At 38.0% G+C, this 20,953-nt stretch overlaps 1 protein-coding gene across 21 annotated transcripts in view; it reads right to left on the bottom strand.

Moving 5' to 3' along the window:
• Positions 1–20,953, bottom strand: part of SIPA1L1 (signal induced proliferation associated 1 like 1) — a 411,542-nt gene that overhangs the window by 309,775 nt on the left and 80,814 nt on the right. For 9 of the 21 annotated variants that reach the window (XM_054530289.2, XM_063715614.1, XM_063715628.1 and 6 more), the window contains exon 3: positions 11,240–11,306. The exons of the other annotated variants lie outside the window; for them this stretch is intronic. The gene's annotated coding sequence lies outside the window, so the exon portion shown is untranslated. The remainder of the gene's footprint in view (positions 1–11,239; positions 11,307–20,953) is intronic. 21 annotated transcript variants of the gene reach the window in all.

The following is a 20,953-nucleotide window of genomic DNA, read 5'->3' as shown; positions in this document are numbered from 1 at the left end:
ATTCACCTGACTATAAAAATATCTAAAATAAATCTGATAAACCAAAGAGAGAAATAGACCATTCTACAATAATAGCTGGAGACATCAATACCCCATTCTCAATAATGGATGGAACAACTGGACTGGATATAAGGAAACAGAGGACTCAAAAAACACAAGAAACCAACTAAACTAACAGGTATATACAAAACACTCCAAGAACAGTATACACATTCTTCTTAAATGCATATGGGATATTTTCCAGGACAAGCCATATACTAAGCCACAAATTAAGTCTCAACAGATTTTCAAAGATGCCACATAAAATGTCTTCTGCAATTACAACACAATGAAGTTAGAAATTAATACGAAGTAAAACTATTTCCATAAAACACAAAACTGTAGGATACTGAACAACATATTCTTAACCAATAGATCAAAGGAGAAATCACAGAGGAAATTAGAAAATACTTAGACATGAACGAAAATGAAAACACAAATGCCAAAACTTACGGGACACAGCAAAGGCAGTGCTGAGAGGAAAATTCACAGCTATAAATGTTTACATTAAAAGACAAAATCTCAAGCCAAAAACCTAACTTTAAGAACAAACTAAATCCAAAGCTCACAGAAAGAAGGAGTAGAGATAAACTAAACAAAAGAAAAACAACAGAGAAAATTAAGGAAACAAAAGTTGGTTCTTTGGAAATATCAACAAAATTGACAAATATTTACTGAGATGTACTCACACACACAAAAAGGGAAGATTCAAATTACTAAAATCAAAAATGAAAGTGGGGACATTACTACTGATTCTACAGAAATAAAAAGGCTTATAAGAGTGCACTATGAAGAACTGTATGCCAAAAAACTGGATAACCTAGATAAACTGGATTCCTAGAAATACAAAATGTACCAACATTAAATCATGAAGAAACAGAAAACCTAAGACATATAACTAGTACAGAGATTAAATCAGTAATTAAAAAAATCTCTCAAAAAAGAAAAGTTCTGAACCTGACGGCTTCACTAGTAAATTTTACCAAACAAATAAAGAACTAACACCAATCCCTCTCAAATTTCCACATAGTTGAAGAGGAGGGAACACTTCTTAACTCATTCTCTGATGCCAGTATTACCCTAAGACCAAAACCAGATGAAGATACTACAAGAAAACTGGAGACCATTATCTCTAATGAATACCGATGCAAAAATCCTCAACAAAATATTGGCAAACTGAATTCAGCAGCATAGTAAAAGGATTATACACCATGACCAAGTGGGATCTATTCCTGGAATACAAGGATGGCTCAACATACAAAGATCATACACATTAACAGAATGAAGAGAAGAAATACCCCACATGACCATCTGAATTGATGCAGAAAAAGCATCTGTCAAAATTCAACACCCTTTCATGATAAAAACATTCAATAAACTAGGAATAGAAAGAAACTACCTCAATAAAATAAAAGCAATATATGAAAAACCAGTTGCAAACATCATGTCTATAATGAAAGACTAAAATAAAAGTTTTTCCTCTAACATCAGGAACAAGGCAAGAATGCATGCTTTCATCACTTCTATTCAACCTAGTACAGGAAGTTCCACCAGAGCATTTAGGCAAGAAAGAGAAATAAAAGGCATTCTAACTGGAAAAGAAGTAAAATTACTTCTGTTCACAGGTGATATAATCTTACATGTGGAAAACCCAAAAGGTTCCACAAAAAACTGTTAGAACTAATAAATGAATTCAGCAACATAGCAGGAGACAAAGTCTACACACAAAAATCAGTTGCATTTCTATATATTTATCAATGGACAATCTGAAAAGGACATTACAAAAACACATCAAAAGAATAAAATACTTAGGAATTAAACAAGGAAGTGAAAGACTTGTACAATGAAAACTACAAAACACTGCTGAAAGAAGTTAAAAGAGAAATAAATAGAAACACTTTCCATGTTCAAGGACTGAAAGGCTTGTTATTAAGATAGCAATATTACCCCAAACAACCTACAGATGTAATACAATCCCTATCAAAATCCCAATAATATGTTTGCATAAATAAGAAAAACAATTCTAAAATTTACATGAAATGTTAGGGGACCCAAATAGCCACAATGATCCTGAAAAAGAACAAAGCAGGAAGACTCATACTTTCGGATTTCAAAACTTACTACAATGCTATGGTAATCAAAACAATATGGTACTGGCATAAAGACAGACTTAGAGACCAATGGAATAGAATACAGAGCCCAGAATAAGCTTTTGCATATATGGTGAAATGATTTTTGACAAGAGGGCCAAGACCATTCAATGGGGAAAGGACAGTCCTTTCAACAAATGGTGCTGGGAAAACTGCGTATGCAAAAGAATACAGTTAGGTGAACACTGCTTACAAAAATTAACTCAAATGAATGAAAAACTTAAATGTAAGACCTAAAACTATAAAGCTCTCAGAGGAAAACATAAGGTAGAAGCTATACAGCACTGGCTTTGGCAATGTTTTCTTAGATATGACATTAAAGGCATATATAACAAAATAAAAAAATAGACAAATTGGACTTCATGAAAATTTTAAAATTTTGTGCATCAAAAGACACTATCAACAGACTAAAAAAGGCAACACACAGAATGGGAGAAAATATTTGCAAATCATATTCATATATCTGACAAGAGATTAACATCACAACTATATAAAGAACTATAACTCAACAACAAAACAAACAACTTGATTCAAAAATGGTCAAAGATCTTGAATAAACATTTCTCCAAACAAGATATTAAAATGGCCAATAAGCACATAAAAAAATGTTCAACATCACTAAGCATTAGGGAAATACAAATCAAAATTACGAGGTGCCACCTCATACCCATTACAATGGCAACTATCAAAAAACCAGAAAATACGTATTGGCAAGAATGTGAAGAAACTGGAATCTTTGTGCACTGTTGGTAGGAATGTAAAATGGTACAGCCACTGTGAAGAAAAGATTATGGCAGTTCGTGAAAATTTTTTAATAGAATTACCAGATGATCCAATGATTCTACTTCTGGGTATTTACCAATAAAATTCAAAGCAGAGTCTCAAAGAGATTTTTGTACACTCATTTTCACAGCAACATTCTTCACAATAGCTAAAAGGCAGAAGCCACCCAAGTGTCCATCGATGGATGAATGGATAAGCAAAATGTGGTATACACATACAACGGAATATTATTCCGCTTTATAAAGAAGGAAATTCTTACACATGCTACAACACAGATGAATCTTCAGACATTATGGTAAGTGAAATGAGCCAGTCACCAAAAAGACAAATGATGTATGATGATTTCACTTATATGAAGTGCTTCGAGTAGCCTAAATCATAGAGACAGAAAGCAGAATGATGGACACCAGGGCCTGGGCAGTGGTAGGAATGGGGAGTTACTGTTTAATGAGTACAGAATTTCAGTTTTACTGAAATGAAAAGAGTTATGAAGATGGATGGTGGTGACGGCTGGATAACATTATTAATGTATTTAATACCAATGAACTGTACGGTGAAAATGGTTAAGATGTTATATGTATTGTTTCACATTTTTAAAAAAGGAAAAAGCAACAACAAACAAAAGTTAAAATAACTACAAAAGGTCTAATCAAATGGAAGAAGACAAACTACCATAGGAACAATTATAACATCATAAATGAAGCTGACTCTGTCTACTTAAATGGCCACATGAAGCTTCAGCTGGTATAATTATTATTGGTATGAGCCAACACACATATCTCTTTCTCAGGCTAAAACTTTCACAATAACTGAAAGATGTCCTCATATACAACTGTTAAAAATGTTAGCATCACTAAATAAAAATGTCATACTCCATTTTAATGACTAAGAATCCTTTCCCACTGTGCTGGGATTACAGTGGCCTAGTTTATATGAGAAGGTAAGCTTAACATTTTAATAAAGTTCAGCAACAATAATTATAAGGGTCCCCTTCTTGCGGTAAATCTCCAGAAAATCAGGGCCTAGGTGAGCACCATTTACCTCCCTCTACTTTCAGACCTGTCAAGGAACCGTCAGGCAGGCTGTCTTTTACACAACCGTCTTCTACATTCCCCAGGAAAAACAAAATGGACTTTCAATCCAGGGAATTGCATCCCCAATATTATATCCAACCGTAACAGCTACTGGAATAAAAAAGAAAGGAAGAAAGGGAGGGAGGGAGTCAAGGAGGAAAGAAATAACCAATTTGTTGTTATAATACATATCATTAATGTAAGCTTTACCTATTTTATTATTTTATTTTATAATTTTTTTAAGAGATAAGGTCTCACTCTGTCACCCAGGATTGAGTACAGTAGTGTGATTATAGCTCACTTCAGCCTCCAACTCCTGGGCTCAAGCCATCCTCCCACCTTAGGCTCCCAAGAAGCTGGGACTACAAGCAAACACCACCATACCTGCCTACTTTTTTTTTTCTCGTTTTTGTAGAGATGGGGGTCTTACTATGTTGCCCAGGCTGGTCTCAAACCCCTGGCCTCAAGCAATCCTCCTGCCTCAGCCTCCCAAAGCACTGGGGTTACAGGCGTGAGCCTGGCCAGATTTACTTTAAATATAATCAACTACATCTTTCTCATTTTAGTTACTATTATTCCATAAGATTTAACAGAAAATAAAAACTAATTGAAGAAGAGTAAATAATAGAAAAATGTCCTCATTCAATCGTTAAGTATAAAAAGTAGCTCATAAAACAGTATGCGCAATATGATCTTAATTTTGTTTTTAAAACATATCTTTGATCACAAAGAAGAACAAAAATGAAAGAAAACTATTAAAGTGACACAGGACAAATGACCCCATTTCTTCCACAACAAATTACATGAAAAAAGGGAGAGAAGGGAAAATGCTACACATTAAGAAAGACTTAAAAGAGACACGTGCGATGTGTGAAGGCTGCTTGGATCCTGATTCCCACAAACCAACGGTAAACTGACAATTTTGAAACAATGAAGAAAAACATGGACTAGGGCTTACATGACTAGCTAGTGTACATAGTAAGTTTGTTAATGGTGATGACATTGCTATTTTTTTAAATGCTTCTCTGTCAACAAAAAATGACTGAAGTATTTATAAGTTAAATAGTATAATATCTGAAACTCCAACAAAAAAAAAAAACACAAAAGCAGGAGAAAGACAGACAGAAAGGCAAAATGTCCCTGTCCATGACTGTGGAAGCTAGATGATAAGTACATGGGGGCTCACTGCACTTTTCTCTCTACCTCTATGTATGTTTGGAAAATTCCATAGATAATAAGTAAAAGTGATAGCAGAGATAGTTACTTCTGGGTGGTGAAGACTGAATGATCTGGTGGGAATTAGGTGATTTTTACTTTGATCTGTGTGCCATTAATAACATCCAAGATTTTACACAACAAAGATGAGTTGCTTTGGCTACCTAAAAAACCAAATGTTACTCCTTTAGTAGACAGATAGATGGGTAGATAGGCAGACAGACAGTTAGATGGGCTTTCAATGCCCTGTTCAAATAATGCCACCTTCATGGATTCAATCCTCCCTCTATAAATGCCTCAATGCATTTACCTATATTTCTACTAAAGGCCTTATTATGTTTGGTCATTTATTATGACCATTTCCAACTATGTCTAACTCTCCTCTAGAAAAATAACTTGATTACAAGGAGGCATTTCTTTTTCATATTTCTATCCTGGCTAATACTAAGCAAGATGTTCTCTACATAATAGATATAAAATAATTATTTGCTTAATTAATTTTTCCACTAATAAATCCAGGGAAGAAACAATGTCAACAGATGCAGAATATCTACCTTAAAACTACAAAAGCTTTAAGGTTTTTGTTTTGTTTTGTTTTTTTGAGACAGGGTCTTGCTTTGTCACCCTGGCTGGAGTGCAGTGGTGTGATCATGGCCCATTGCACCCTCAACTTCCCAAGCTCAAGCAATCCTCCCACCTCAGCCTTCCAAGTAGCTGGGACTACAGGTGCATGCCACCATGTCCAGATAATTTTTTTTTTTTTCAGAGATGGGGTCTCACTATGTTGCCCAGGTTAGTTTTGAACTCTTTGTCTCAAGAGATCCTCCTTGAGCCTTCCAAATTACAGGATTACAGGTGTGGGCCATCACCCCTGGCCCAAAAGCTTTCATTTCAGGCCAGAACAGCCCTGAAAGTCCCTACACAAAGACAGATGTTTATCAAATGTTACCTAGTCAATTTCTCAAAACATTTACTTTTCAGTTGACTGGAAAAAAACACTGGTCGGTAGCAGACAAGGGTCAGTTACTGAATTAAGTTACAGACTTTAAAAAAAAAAAAAAACCCTGAAAGAAAACAAAGTCCGTCAGCTCTTCAGCAACCATTCACTATTTAATCTACTGAATGCTCATCCAGAGTGCCAATCAGACCATTTTAATTAAGGAAACTATTACAGGCAGAACTCAAGGCTAGTCATGTGCTGAGACAGCAACGGTTCAGGAAACACCCCTGCTCTGAGAGGCTGATATCACGCAGAAGGGCTGCCCACCCATACCACTGTGTTTCCCTTATCATCTACTCACTGAAGACCTTGGCCCATTTTGTGCAGACGTGAGTAGTAATGGCCTTCAAGCCAAGGACATTCAACGCTACATTCTCTTGCTTATTAAAAATCTTTTCCAAGAAGATACAATAAAGCCCTCCCCGCAGGAGCACCAAAAGCTTCAGAACGTGGCATGCTGAACTTCCCCACATGTAAGACTTTACCCACCATATGGCCTTAATTTTCCATACATGGTTTTGGGGAAAGGCACTTAAATACTAGTGAAGACATTTACAACTTCCTTTTATATATAAAATATGCTTAGGGATTGACAAACATTAAAATAAAGTCCAGGTTTTAAAATAAAATCCCCATCACTGTTTCCTAAGCCCTTCGAGAAACATTAGCAATTCATGATCAACTGGCAAATGCAAGCTTCTCCCAAGCTTCTTCTCCAGTTCTGCCCTGTGACCTGCTGTCTCAGAAGCCAGGTCTTCAAAAATGCTCACGCCACCGAACTTTTTAAGGCAAATAGGGGCAGTAGTGGGTAGGCCTGAGCTCTGCACAATTCCTACCCTGACCTCCAACTACATCCACACAGTTCATGTTCTCTCTTCTTTATTTTCTGATTCCTTCCTTTAGACTTTTGTTCAAATCCACTATTAGCAAATTTTAAATATATGAGACAGTCAAGAAAGTGGGCAACATGGTACCGTTATAAAATTACAATATACTACTACAGACAATCATACCCATGCAGATCTGGGCCCAAAAAAATAATCAGGTATTAAGAAATAACGCACACCCCTCCAAAGACAACTTAATTCAAATACCTCTTACCATTTGCTCCACTAGAATGAGTTTAAAAGAGGTAACTATTTGGCATGGGCAGCTGCTCTCTTATGTTCTGGAGAACATAAAAATAAGAGATGAGTGAGAATAAGTTGTTCCTACTGAAGAGAAAAAGGGTACAATAGCATTAGTAAATACGAAAGAGTCAAATCACCGTTCTATTGGCTGATAAAAATGTTTGTTAGGCTAAAGGATTTCATATCATTTTCTTCTTTAAGAACAAAGAAATGGGCTTTGGATAATAAAAACGCGTAACAAAATAATTCTGAAGTGACCTCAGGCCATGTCAAACTCAATTCAAACTAGTCACAGCCAAAGATGAAAGGAAGATTCTATAATCATCCCCTAGCTACTATACATTTTTAATATTTTTATACTATATTATAGTTAGCATTTAGAAAATAAAACTGTCTAGCACTGCTGACCCTTCAACAATATGGGTTTCAACTGTGCATGTCCACTTAAAAGTGGATTTTTTCAATAACAGTTACACCAAAAGTGTGCCTGCCTCTCCTGCCTCCCCTTCCTCCTCCTCCACCTCTGCCACTAGAGACAGCAAGACCAATCTCTTCTTTCCCTCCTCCTCATCAGCTTACCCAATGCAAAGACAATGAGGATGAAGACCTTTATGATCCACTTCCATTAATGAATAGCAAATATATTTTCTCTTCTTTAGGATTTTCTTAATAACATTTTCTTCTCTCTAGCTTACGTTATTGTAAGAACACAGTATATAATACATATAACATACAAAAGGCACATTATTCAACTGTTTATGTTATTGGTAAGGCTTCTGGTCAACAGTAGGCTATTAGTAGTTAAGTTCTGGAGGAGTCAAAAGTTACATGCAGGCCAGGCACGGTGGCTCATGCCTTTATTCCAAGCGCTTCAGGAGGCCAACGGAGAAGGATCACTTGAGGTCAGGAGTTCCAGACCAGCCTGGGCAACACAGTGAGACCATGTCTCTATTTAATTTTAAAAACTGTATTTTAAAATTGTGTTTAAAGGGAAAGAAAAAAGTATGCTTATTCAATTCAGTGTTTATATTCTAGAATAATGCTGCTCAAAAAATAATTTAAAAAAGAATGATGGATTTAATAAGGTACACATAAAACTACATATATATAAGGTTGTGTGTGTGTGCATGCATGTGTGTGTGTATGTGTGTGTAGATTTTTCTTTCTTTTAGAGTATAGAAATTGTTTTAGATATCCCTTAAGTAGAGAAATAGCACTTAGGAAGGAAGTATACATTTAGAAGGCCAAGAGTCATGTCACCAACAGGTTGGGAGAACTGTTGAGTCATGGCCTCCTCCTGTGTTGCCTGAGGAGACCTGAGTAAGAATGGATGTATAACAGAAGAATCTCCCACCTGACCTATTAGAGATACTGTACCAGCATTACCAGATATCACTTCTATTAAAAGAAGATATTTCAGTGCCCAGAGGTTCAAGTTATCAAACAAAGCAACTCAACTGAAAAGACCAGGTGTATTAAAACCCACAAAAAAAAAAAAAAAACCATTTTTATGAAATCCTAACAAGTAACTGAAACCCAAAATGCTCTGTCTTGAGTCATGAGATCTATCAGTTCTTGATATTGCCTGGACTTGCATCTAGAGCTACATTGTAAAATCTTTTTAGGCATGTGTTAGATTTCTGTGAAAACTTTGTTTAAATGTAAACCTCATACCACACTGTCAGTTTTTGTGTTAATAAAACTATAGATTTATTACACTAAAAAAAAGAACAAAATACAAGGTGTAGCTATATGACACAGAAGCTAAACAAGTGCCTGGCCTCACGGTAGTATATAGAACTTAAGGTGCCTGCTCAAAAAAGTCATATTCAAGTTTATCAACCAAGAGTTATTATTAAAATACCATTAATACATCCGGGCATGGTGGCTCACGCCTGTAATTCTAGCACTCTGGGAAGCCGAGGCAGGCCGATCACCTGAGGTCAAGAGTTCAAGACCAGCCTGGCCAACATGGCAAAACCTCATCTCTACTAAAAATACAAAAATTAGCTGGGTGTGGAGGCACACGCCTGTAATCCCAGCTACTTGGGAGGCTAAGGCGGGAGAATCACTTGAACCTGGGAGGTAGAGGTTGCAGTGAGCCGAGATCATGCCATTGCACTCCAGTCTGGGAGACAGAGTGAGAGCCCATCTCAAAAAAAAAAAAAAAAATTAAGACATTTGACAACTGCACTGAAGGTGCACATTTCAATAACATCTACCTATTCTGGAGGGAAAAAAAAGTATATCTAGAAAAACAGCTTCCAAGATTGAGGTAAAAATCACAGGGCACTCAATAATATGTACTGATTTTTCTTCCCTCTCAAAGTACCTGAGCAGAGCTACATTCACAGAGCATTCCTGCAGGCTGCTTGCTTCACCATTAATCAATTCTTGACAGTTCCAAAGACGTTATGTTTTCAAAGACAGTTTTTCAGTTGTGTTGCTATTAAAAGCCTGGATTTTTCAAATGGCTAAAAATTACAGATATCTAAAAATCTTAGATTCCACCTCTATTAAAGAAGAATGATGCTGGGAACAGTCAAATAAATGTAACCCAGAAAAGTGCCCTAATGTACTTTAAAAACATTTTCAGAGATAATGATTCCCAAATTTCCCTTACTGAAAGTCAAGGAAGGTCACAAATAGCAAGCCACTTTAAAAGCAGTGCTCCAGTTACCCATCCCCTAAGCTCTGCACAAAGGTTTATGGAGGGGAGATGCTCAGATAACTTGACCATCCATTATAGGATGCAGTCACTCCAGAAAAGCTGACTCCTTAGGAAATTTTCTTCTGACAAAGCAACAAAAGAGAAAAACTCCAAGGTCTTTGTTTCAGCATCTGGCTGAGATCAAGGCTAAGTATAATGAAACCTACACAACCCCAGAATTTAACATATGACAGTATTTTTGGCCTGTACAAAATGCGTCTCCCTTAATCTGCATTAAGCTGTTGTTTTTCTCAATAAAAGAATATCCTTTTGTAATTGTTTAAAATGTTTAAGAAATGAGTAAGCCAGTACAGTCGCTCGAAGAGCAATAGTAATGCATATACCAGTATACGTCAGTCAAAGGGTAGATCATCTGATCATTTCTCAATTATTCAGGAAAAGCTTGGCACCCCAAACTATATACCAATGCATTAGAGTTAACAAGATTCTTAGAACATGGGTTGAAGTATAAGCTCTCACCAAATTTCAAGAAACATAGAGAAGATTTTTAATGCATTCACTATGGAGGGAAAACATAAATATGTAACAGAAAACCTTCTTAAGTAGCCAGAAAATTATCCAAACTATTTCATCTGCGAATATGACAACACTGAATTCAGAAATCAATGACTAAAACTGCACAAGCATTTCCCATATTTTCCTTTTCCACTTCAAAAAGGGAAAAGCCAGTGGGCAGAAAATATTGGACATTTGAGAAATCAAAACTCTGCTATAAATAGCAGGGTTTTTTGTTTTTGTTTTTGTTTCTTTCCCTGAGACGGAGTTTGGCCCTGTCCCCCAGGCTGGAGTGCAATGGCACAATCTCGGCTCACTGCAATCTCTACCTCCTGGGTTCTAGCGATTCTCCTGCCTCAGCCTCCCAAGTAGCTGGGATTACAGGTGTGTGCCACCACACCCAGCTAATTTTTGTATTTTTAGTAGAGACAGGGTTTCACCACGTTGGTCAGACTCTTCTCAAACTCCTGACCTCAGGTGATCCATCCGCCTCAGCCTCCCAAAGTGCTGGGATTACAGGCGTGAGCCACAGCACCTGGCCAAATAGCAGGTCTTCTAAGAATGACAGTTTGAGTGACATTTCCTCCCCGCAATGTGACTTTGGAACTAATTCACCAACTCACCTTATTCCATTTCAAAGCTAGTAGTATATCTTGCTTTTGAGTGCAACTTCAGGTAATCTCTCAAAACCTAGATTAAAATAATTATGAACTTTATTAGTAGTTATTTCCAAATTTTGAAAAACACACAACTATAACTCATAGTAAGTAAAAGGGGAAAAAAAATCACCACTACTAATCAAATCACAACTGTGAAATTTTATACTTTGTCTCTAAAACCTTCTTTAATTGGTAATATCTTTATGTGCAGCTCAATACACATTTATTGGGCTTTTGTTTTTTAGACAGTGTTTTGCTCTTGTCACCCAGGCTGGAGTACAGTGGCAAGATCTCAGCTCACTGAAACCTCCGCCTCCTGGGTTCAAGCAATTCTCCTGCCTCAGCCTCCTGAGTAGCTGGGATTACAGGTGTGCACCACCACACCGGCTAATTTTTGTGTTTTTAGCAGAGACGGGGTTTCACCATATTAGCCAGGCTAATCTTGAACTCCTCACCTCAGGTGATCCACCCGCCTCAGCCTCCCAAAATGCTGGGATTACAGGCGTGAGCCACTGCACTATGCCCCGCCTCAACACATATTTAAATTTAAGCCAACCAACAGCCATTCCCACTTAAACAACAAATTCTTGCTTGGCTATTCATTCAGTCTGTCCACAGACTGCTACTCAAAGATCTCACCCTGGAAGCTGTATGTATAAAAGAAAAAACAACAACAACAACAAAGTGATTTTGATGAGTTGGTCCATCACATGCCTATGGGAATCACTATTCCAAAATACTAGTTCTCTACAGGGAGCAATTTTGTACCCACAGGGGACATCTTGCAACATGTGGTAACATTTTTGGTCATCACAAGTGAAGGGGGGGTGGGCACACTATTGGCATGTAATACACAGAAACCAGGGAAGTCGCTAAACATCATACAACGCACAGGACAGTCCCCTCCAACAAAGAATTATCCTGCCTAAAACGAAAATACTGGTGAGGTTTAGAAACCCTGTTCCGAAGAAACCAAACACTACATATTTGGAAATTCCACAATTCTCACACTGCTCATTTCAGATCACCTACTAAGCTCCCACCATAGTTGTATTTCCTATGAATGCTAAGCTTATTGGTTAAAAGAATACCCATGCCCAATACATGCCCAATAGTAATCATCTACAGCACATGTAGCAATTTCTAAAATGTATTAAATAAGTTAGACACGTCCATAAGAGCTTCCAATAAATAATTTTAAACACTATTTCAAACCATGTAATTGCCAAACTCTGTTCCCAATCACATAAAATAGAAGCTAAGAAGAATAAAAATAATGAGAACTTAGTTTCACTCACAGATATTCCCAATTCCTACTGAAGACAAAAGGGGAAGTTCCTCTTCCCAGCCTATCACCCTGGACATTAGGCCTCCCACCTTTTATTCAGCTAAATAAAAAAGCACTTCAAACAAGACTTACCAAGGACTTATCACACCCTCACACTATGATCTCATGTAATACGGTAGAACAGAGCTTGGTAAGACCCCACAACAGGCCTTTCCTACACTACCATAACCAAATCATACAAATATCAGAAGAAAACCGTGGGTAAAATAAACCTCTAAAGAAGGAATGTCCAATCTTTTGGCTTCCCTGGGCCACAGTGGAAGAAGAATTGTCTTAAGCCACACATAAAATACACTAACGATAGCTGATGAGCTTTAAAAAAATTGCAACAAAGTCTCATAATGTTTTAAGAAAGTTTACAAGTTTGTGTTGGGCTGCATTCAAAGCCATCCTGTACCACACGTGGCTCGTGGGCTGCAGGATGGACAAGCTTGCTCTAAAAGATATTCTGAGAGTCAGATATCTAAGATAACAAAACTTGCTGTTTTTACACAACTGGCCTGCAGCTTGCACCCATAGAATAGGTGAAGAAATCTATAACACTCAAAATACATACTTCGTTTTGTTAATCTTTAACCAACGAGCTATAACTAATTATATAAATAAGACATGCCTAGCAGCTGATATGCAGTAGTAATCCACTTAGGAACATGAATAAACATGCAAATTTTAAACTCAAGCAAAAGGACAGGATTTATGAACACACTTAGAAAGATTCCATCAGAATTACTCCATTCTAATTGAACAAGATTTCCATATGTGGCAAATGGGCTTATTCTAATTAAAGTCTGAGTTTGTCTTCTGAATCCTCAGTCTACACAGGCTCAACCACAGTAACTCGAAGCAGCAAGCGGGCCAGGGGCTGTGGGTAGTGGGGCAAAGACCAGTGCTCATACCCCAAAGCACCAGAAGGTCTGGCAGTCCAGGTAGAATCTGTGCCAGAGGCAGGACTCCAATCAAGAGCTCCCACTCATTGCAACCTCTGGCCCAGCCAACTCCTTGGGAAGCTTTGCTGAATGCTGTGCTTATCCAAAGCTGAAATGGAGTAGAAGAGGCTAACATATGTTCTAGATTCAAGGTGCCTGTGAAATCAGTGTAGAGACTACCACACCTCCACTACAGAGAGAAGACAACTGAGGAAGGCAGCCCCAGTTAAGAGCTAGAAAAATAATGACATGTTCAAGGACAACTTTTCAATATCCATCAGTGGCTAAGAGAACAAAGCAATGCTACAAAGAAAGGAAAGCCCAGAAATTACTAGGAAGGTTCAGAAGTTGTAGTGCATGATATGAAATTTAACCTCTACCCCCTTTTTCTAGATTTAAGTTAGTCTTTAAATAAAAACTCATAATAAAGTTTCAAAACATAAACATTTTTTCCCTCTCTTAGCAGTAAAATATATTCAGTTCCAAAAAAGAAAGGTTGCTCAATTTCCTGTCAAAAGCAATCAGGAGAAGGCCACCTACACTGTAAAAGCAGCAAGAAAAAAAAACAAAATGCTAAAGAAAAGTCTGATGCGTGGGCGTATACAAAGTGCAATGTAACTACCACCCTGAGTTTTCAAAAGTTCTTTTCCCTGATCATTCTGAGAAATATGAAAATTAGTATAACTGCTAAAGAGAAGTTTGACCTCCAGCCTATTTAAGGAAAACAAGCCCTATGATGGATCTAAGTCGCCTCAAAGAAAGACAGGTATGGAGGGAGGGGGGAAGGAATTCTATGTATTTAACCTATGGTTCTCTGTACCAAAGGAAAAGGGGAGATTCTGCCAAAGAGACAATCTGCATGTAATGTTATCACAGAAAGAACAGTATTCTGACAATGAACCTTCTCCCTATAGCTACCCTTACCCGCCACGCTGACTCACACAATTTTGTGGACTAGAACCATCTTCATCCAAAGCTGAGTATTCTTAATCTGAAAACATGAAATCGGAAATACTCCAAAATCTGAAACGTTTTTAGTGCCAACGTGACTTTTAGTGCTCAAAGGAAATGCTCATTGGAGCATTTCAGATTTCAGGTTTTCCGATCAGGGATGCTGAACTAGTAAGTATACTACAAATATTCCAAAATCCAAAAAAATAAAAAATCCTAAACACTTCTGGTCCCAAGCATTTTGGATAAGGAAAACTCAACCCATATGTTTAACCCTAAACGTTTAGGGGCCAACCATTCACAAATATGTATGTGAGCTGACTAGATTATGAATTAGCTAGAGCATCACATCCACCACTCTACCAAATGCCCCTCACCCTGCTCATACTTTCAGAAAATTTGAAATTCTAAGACAGGCAATCAACAGCCTAGCACTCTGAAAAGTAAACTAAAAGCCTACTGAAATATGCTTAGTACTAAGGTAGACATAGTGTGATGAAATAAGAAAGAAATTGCTTTAATGGCTCACCAGCGGATTGAGAAGAAAAGAATAGCATACACAAAGTAAGTTAAAATTAAATACAGCATTGTCATTGAATACAATGAGGTGCCATATTTTTGTAAACTACACTTTCCATTCAAAGAAGCAGTTTGGCACAAAGGCAAAACAGATGAAGGAAATAAATAATGAGCCAAGAATGTATTAATGTGATGATTATAAATATTAAAAAACAGCATACCGAAAGACAAATCAAGAAGTATAATAACAGGAAGGCCACCATGATCGGGTAGTTTCAAGACAAAGCAGCCCAAAAAGCAAGTCCCGTAAACCTTATAAATGACTTTGATAAGCTAACAATTCTGTTACTAAGTCAATTATGAAAAGTTTTGTTTTGTTTTACTTTATAACTTCAGACCAACCTACAAAAATGTTGTAAGAACACTACAGGTAACTTTTTTTTCCCTGAACTATTTGAGACTAAGTAGCCAATGTGATAGCCTATCACTCCCAGAGTTTAGTGAGTAATTTCTATAAACAAGGGCATTCTCCTACAAAACTACAATGATGACCATCAAAAACCAGAAATTAACACTGATGTTATATAGTCATCTACTTTACAGACCAGATTTGACTTTCTCCAAGTAGCCCAATCCTTTTACTAAAAAGGACTTTTACTAAAAGGTCCTTTCTCCAAAAGGACCCAATCCTTTTACTAAAGGTGAAACCTAGTTTTCACCTTTCCCTTCCCTGTAAGAGTAGTAAATCTGGCTCCCATTAACTTCAATGTTTATTTATTGGATTTATCCCTCACACCACATGTCATATAATGCCTTCCCCACCTGTGATCCCGTATCAGAAAGAGCCAGTCTCTCTAACCAAAGGACCCACAAGGGGGTGGCCTGGCAAAACAAAAAGTTTTAGACAAAAACCACTCTACTCTAGCCACACCACAGAAAAAAAATCTTCAACCCCACACCCACATCCCATCATCAAAGGCCAAGTGGAGAGCCCAGAGTTCTACACTCACCTAGTTCCAATGAGGCACCCTTATTTATAGACTACATGTAAGAAGATACCATTTTTACAGAGCCCAAATGGGCAAAACTAAGACTATATTACTTATAGATACACTCACTTTAAAAAGCAACAGAATGTTGAACCTGCGTTCAGGACAGTATTATTTCCAGAGGGAAAGAGGATGAGGGGATCACAGGGGAACACACAGTAGCTTCAAAGTAAAACCTGCAAATGCTAAGCACGAGTTCCTCGACATACAAGATTTGAGCCTCACCAAACCATGAGGAAGTCTTTAGGAGGATCCCGATTTTACATCAGAGATTTGAGGGCTAAAAAGGTTAAGCCCATTGCCTGTGGTCACACAACTAATAAGCAAGTGCTCAGATGCAAGCCCACAGCTGTCTGACTCCAGCCTCTTCCGGCTCACTCCCTTCCTCAACACAGAGAAAACACAGGCAGGAGAAATGCAGCTGTGATTCTGAACCAACTGGTGGCTTCTAAGGAAGAGATTCCTACTGCACTTCTAAACCACTTCCCAGAGAGTTGTGAGTAAGGGCAAGTGTAGTTCCAAAACCAGGGGGGAAAAAAATCTTCCTGAAAGCAAGGAAAGGGGAAAGGGGGTGGAGGCACAAACCTGGGCTCTGCTTGGCACTGCAAGAGCAATGTTAACAATCCTCGAGCGAGAGTCCCCATCACATTCCACAGGCTACCAAGTCAGGCCCAATTCAGTTACTAAGTAAAGGCCCTGGGAAAATCTTATTACTAGTTGTTTTTGTTTTCTTTTATTCTGAAATTGGGGGACAGGAGAGAGAAGACCAGCAAACCATTCGTAAAATTCTAAACCTAGCCTAAATATGGTAAAACTATAAACTGCTTAGCCCACAGCATGAAACATGAAATTAGTGACAAAATTTGAGTCTCTTTGAAGAATTCATATAAAGGAATACGAAAGCAGAACAATGCTGCTCTGTAGCAAAGACCAGACACTTGGGAAGCTTAAATACCACTCTACTATCTGAGGATGTTTTAAAACTGATTTCTAAAAACTAAAAAGATGGAACTATATAAAAAGATAACAGATTGGGTATATACCCAAAGGACTATAAATCATGCTGCTATAAAGACACATGCACACGTATGTTTACTGCCGCATTATTCACAATAGCAAAGACTTGGAACCAACCCAAATGTCCAACAATGATAGACTGGATTAAGAAAATGTGGCACATATACACCATGGAATACTATGCAGCCATAAAAAATGATGAGTTCACGTCCTTTGTAGGGACATGGATGAAATTGGAAATCATCATTCTCAGTAAACTATCGCAAGAACAAAAAACCAAACACCGCATATTCTCACTCATAGGTGGGAAGTGAACAATGAGAACACATGGACACAGGAAGGGGAACATCACACTTCGGGGACTGTTGTGGGGTGGGGGGAGGGGGGAGGGATAGCATTGGGAGATATACCTAATGCTAGATGATGAGTTGGTGGGTGCAGCGCACCAACATGGCACATGTATACATATGTAACTTACCTGCACGTTGCGCACATGTACCATAGAGCCTAAAGTATAATAATAATAATAATAATAATAAAAATAAAAAAATCAAAAAAAAAAAATCAAAAAAAAAATAAAAATAAAAATTAAAATAAATAAATAAATAAATAAATAAATAAATAAATAAAAAATAAAAAAAAAAAAAAAAAAAAAAGATAACAGAAGCAAAAAAAAAATTACTGTCTTCTCAAAACATCAGAAATAACTGCATTCTAACTGCATTTCTGGTAGAGGTATCTCCAGAACCCACCAAAGTCATTAATAACAACTCACATCACCTGGAAAAATCTCATGATCAGCACTGATGATTTTGTAATCTTAGTTCATCCTTTCTAAGACTATATTTAAAAGGGAATCAAGTCTTTCCATTGTTGACTTTCCATCATTGGTGGAATATAATTGAATCCAAGATAATTTTAAGCCTAGCCTCGCCTACCAAAAAAACAAAACAAAAAATCCTGCTAAGCTCCATTTCCCCCTGCTATCAACCTTTCCTTTCTAAAAAGAAAAAGTCTAGAAACAAGGCCACACACCAAAGAAAATGCTACAGAATAAAAGAAATAAAAGGACATACAAAATGGCATAAAAATAATTCACCAGCCTGGACAATATGGTGAAACCTTGTCTCTACAAAAAACATAACTCAGGCAGGTGTGGTGGCACACGCCTGTAGTCTCAGCTACTTGGGAGGCTGAGATGGGAGGATCATTGGGGCCCAGGTGTTCCAGGCTTCAGTCAGCCCTGATCATGCCGCTACTCCAAACTGGGCAACAAAGTGAGACCCCCGGGAGGGAGGGAAGGGAGCGAAGGGAGGGAAGGAAGGGAGGGGAGGGAAGGGAGGGAAGGAAGGGAGGGAAGGAAGGGAGGGAGGGGAGGGAAGGGAGGTGAGGAGGGAGGGAGAGAAGGAAGGGAAGGAGGGAGGGAAGGACGGAGGGAGGGAGGGAGGGAGGGAGGGAGGGAGGGAGGGAGGGAGGGAGGAAGGAAGGAAGGAAGGAAGGAAGGAAGGAAGGAAGGAAGGAAGGAAGGAAGGAAGGAAGGAAAAGAGAAAGAAAGAAAAGAAAAGAAAAGAAAATTCAAAACTCATGCAAACTTCGTGATGCAGCCTAAAACTGTCTACAGTATATCAAAGCAAAGGCATGTAAATTCATCCTCTAAATACAATAAGCAGGTGAGAAGCAAAATCAAAAATAAATCTCACTAGATAAAAATGGAAAGCATTTAACAGACAATCGTACAAGGTGAGGAGTATTTTTTATTAAAAGCATTTTAGTTACTTTCTACCACCTCCCAGATTTGAGCAATTCTACTGCCTCAGCCACCTGAGTAGCTGGGATTACAGGCACACGCCACCACACCCAGCCAATTTTTTTAATTTTTAGTAGAGGCGGGGTTTCTCCATGTTGGCCAGGCTGGTCTTGAACTCCTGACCTCAGGTGATCTGCCTGCCTTGGCCTCCCAAAGTGTTGGGATTACAGGTATGAGCCACCGCGCCCAGCTACTTTAGTTACTTTCTTTATGAAAAGTGATCAGGTGCTAATGAAATCAGCATCTGGCATTATAAAGATAAGAAGTTATCCCAAAGAATATCTCGATGAAGAATGCTGAATAAATTCATCCACAGGCACTTGTTTCGTTCATCCTACTGCATTAAGCTTAAGTGGTCACAACACAACTAACAATTATCCTTGAAAATTAAAGGAGAATAGCCCAGCTTTAAAACAAACTTAAAATCTAAAAAGAAAAGAAAAAACATATTACTTCAACTTCAAAAATGGGAAAATCCTGAAACATACTGAAGAATTTCTTTGTAAACTCCTAGATAATGAATTTTGGGTAAAAATCAATGTGGCTTATTAAAAAATAAATCCCCCCAAGGTAATCTAATTTACTGTTATTGAGGCAACCCTCTTATCAAGGGACCACAAGAATTGTATTTCTTATCTTAAATATTGATTTGACAACCCATGAAGACACAAGAAAGGTGTTCTTCCCAGAAAAGCACATCACAATGGTTCTTTGACCCCAAGTCATAAAAATTATTCTTATTCTTCCTGTCCCTGCAATTCTAAACATAAAATTTCTGCAAAGACAGAGACAAGCAAATGAAATGGCTGAAAAAAAAGCCAAAGAAGTGATGACAAAGATGTCGGTGGCACCCATATAATCATTATAACCTTGCAATATATACAGCATATTAGAAATTTTTATAGGTTAGTTATCTTCATTTTTGAGGCTTCTCCATCTCAGCAGAAGTTCATCTTCCCAGTTACTCAAGCCAAAAACCTTCAATTCATTTACACTCTTCTTTCACACCCCACATCCATTCTGTGAAGACTTATAAATTCTACCTCCCAAAGAGCATCTTAACTCCTTTACTTCTCTCCATCTCCACTGTCTTCACATTGGTTGAAGCCACTGTTATCTCTCAACTAGACAGCTACCCCCCATTCCTCATTAATCTTCTTTCTGCCCATGATCATTTTCCACAGAGTAGTCAGACTGACTTGTTAAAAGGTTAGTAAACTACATCTTATTACTCCCCTGCTTAAAAGCCTCTAACGTCTTCCCATGGCCTCAGATATCAAGAAATGTGAAGAATGTAAAAATTCTGCCCTACATGTGAGATAACAAGTTAGCCTGCCACATAACTATATAGATGCCTGCGGAAGAAATGAGACTCCAGGGTCAGAGACAAAGGACATCATTACAGCAGTAGCAGTGGCCAAAGTATCAGTATTTTTTGGTGCTAGTCCCTTAAGCCTCAATTCCCAGCAGGTGACACAAAGAGAATAAGATGACCTCAGCACAACAGCAGGTTGTGTCACAGTAGAGTAACTCTGAGCTTAGTGAACTGAAATCTTTTGTAATGGGCAGTAAGCTTGCCTGGCCTTTACCCCAGAAGGGACATTCTCTTTCTCTTCCAAGGCCATTCACTATACAAATCATCCTTGAAAAGATGATCCAGAAGAAAGATAGTCAATGTACAAACACAAGAGACAAGTGGAGAACTGTCCCCCAACATTAGAGTAGGAGCCAAGTTTCTTGCTATTGTCTATAAGGACCTACATGATTAGTTCTTTCTCTTCAATTTCATCTGGAACCTCTGTCTCCCCAGCATACTCACTTTAGTTCCACTGGCCATCTTTGATGCCTTCCAATGAGCCAAGTTCTTTCCTGCCTCAGGTCCTCAGCCTGCACTGGTCCTTTTGTCAAAAACGCTCTTTGCCTAGCTTAGGTGTCACTTCCTCAGAAGGACCTTTCCTGGTCAATCTATCTACTTAAGCAGCTACCCTCACTTGTTATTACCTTTTTACCACTTTGCTCACTCATTCATTTGTGCAATAAGCATTTACTGAGCACCTACTA

The sequence above is a fragment of the Pongo abelii genome, chromosome 15 (assembly GCF_028885655.2).
Source record: "Pongo abelii isolate AG06213 chromosome 15, NHGRI_mPonAbe1-v2.0_pri, whole genome shotgun sequence".
Taxonomy (NCBI): Eukaryota; Metazoa; Chordata; class Mammalia; order Primates; family Hominidae; genus Pongo; species Pongo abelii.
The sequence above is the reverse complement of the archived record's forward strand: the minus strand, read 5'-3'. Positions and strand labels throughout refer to the sequence as shown.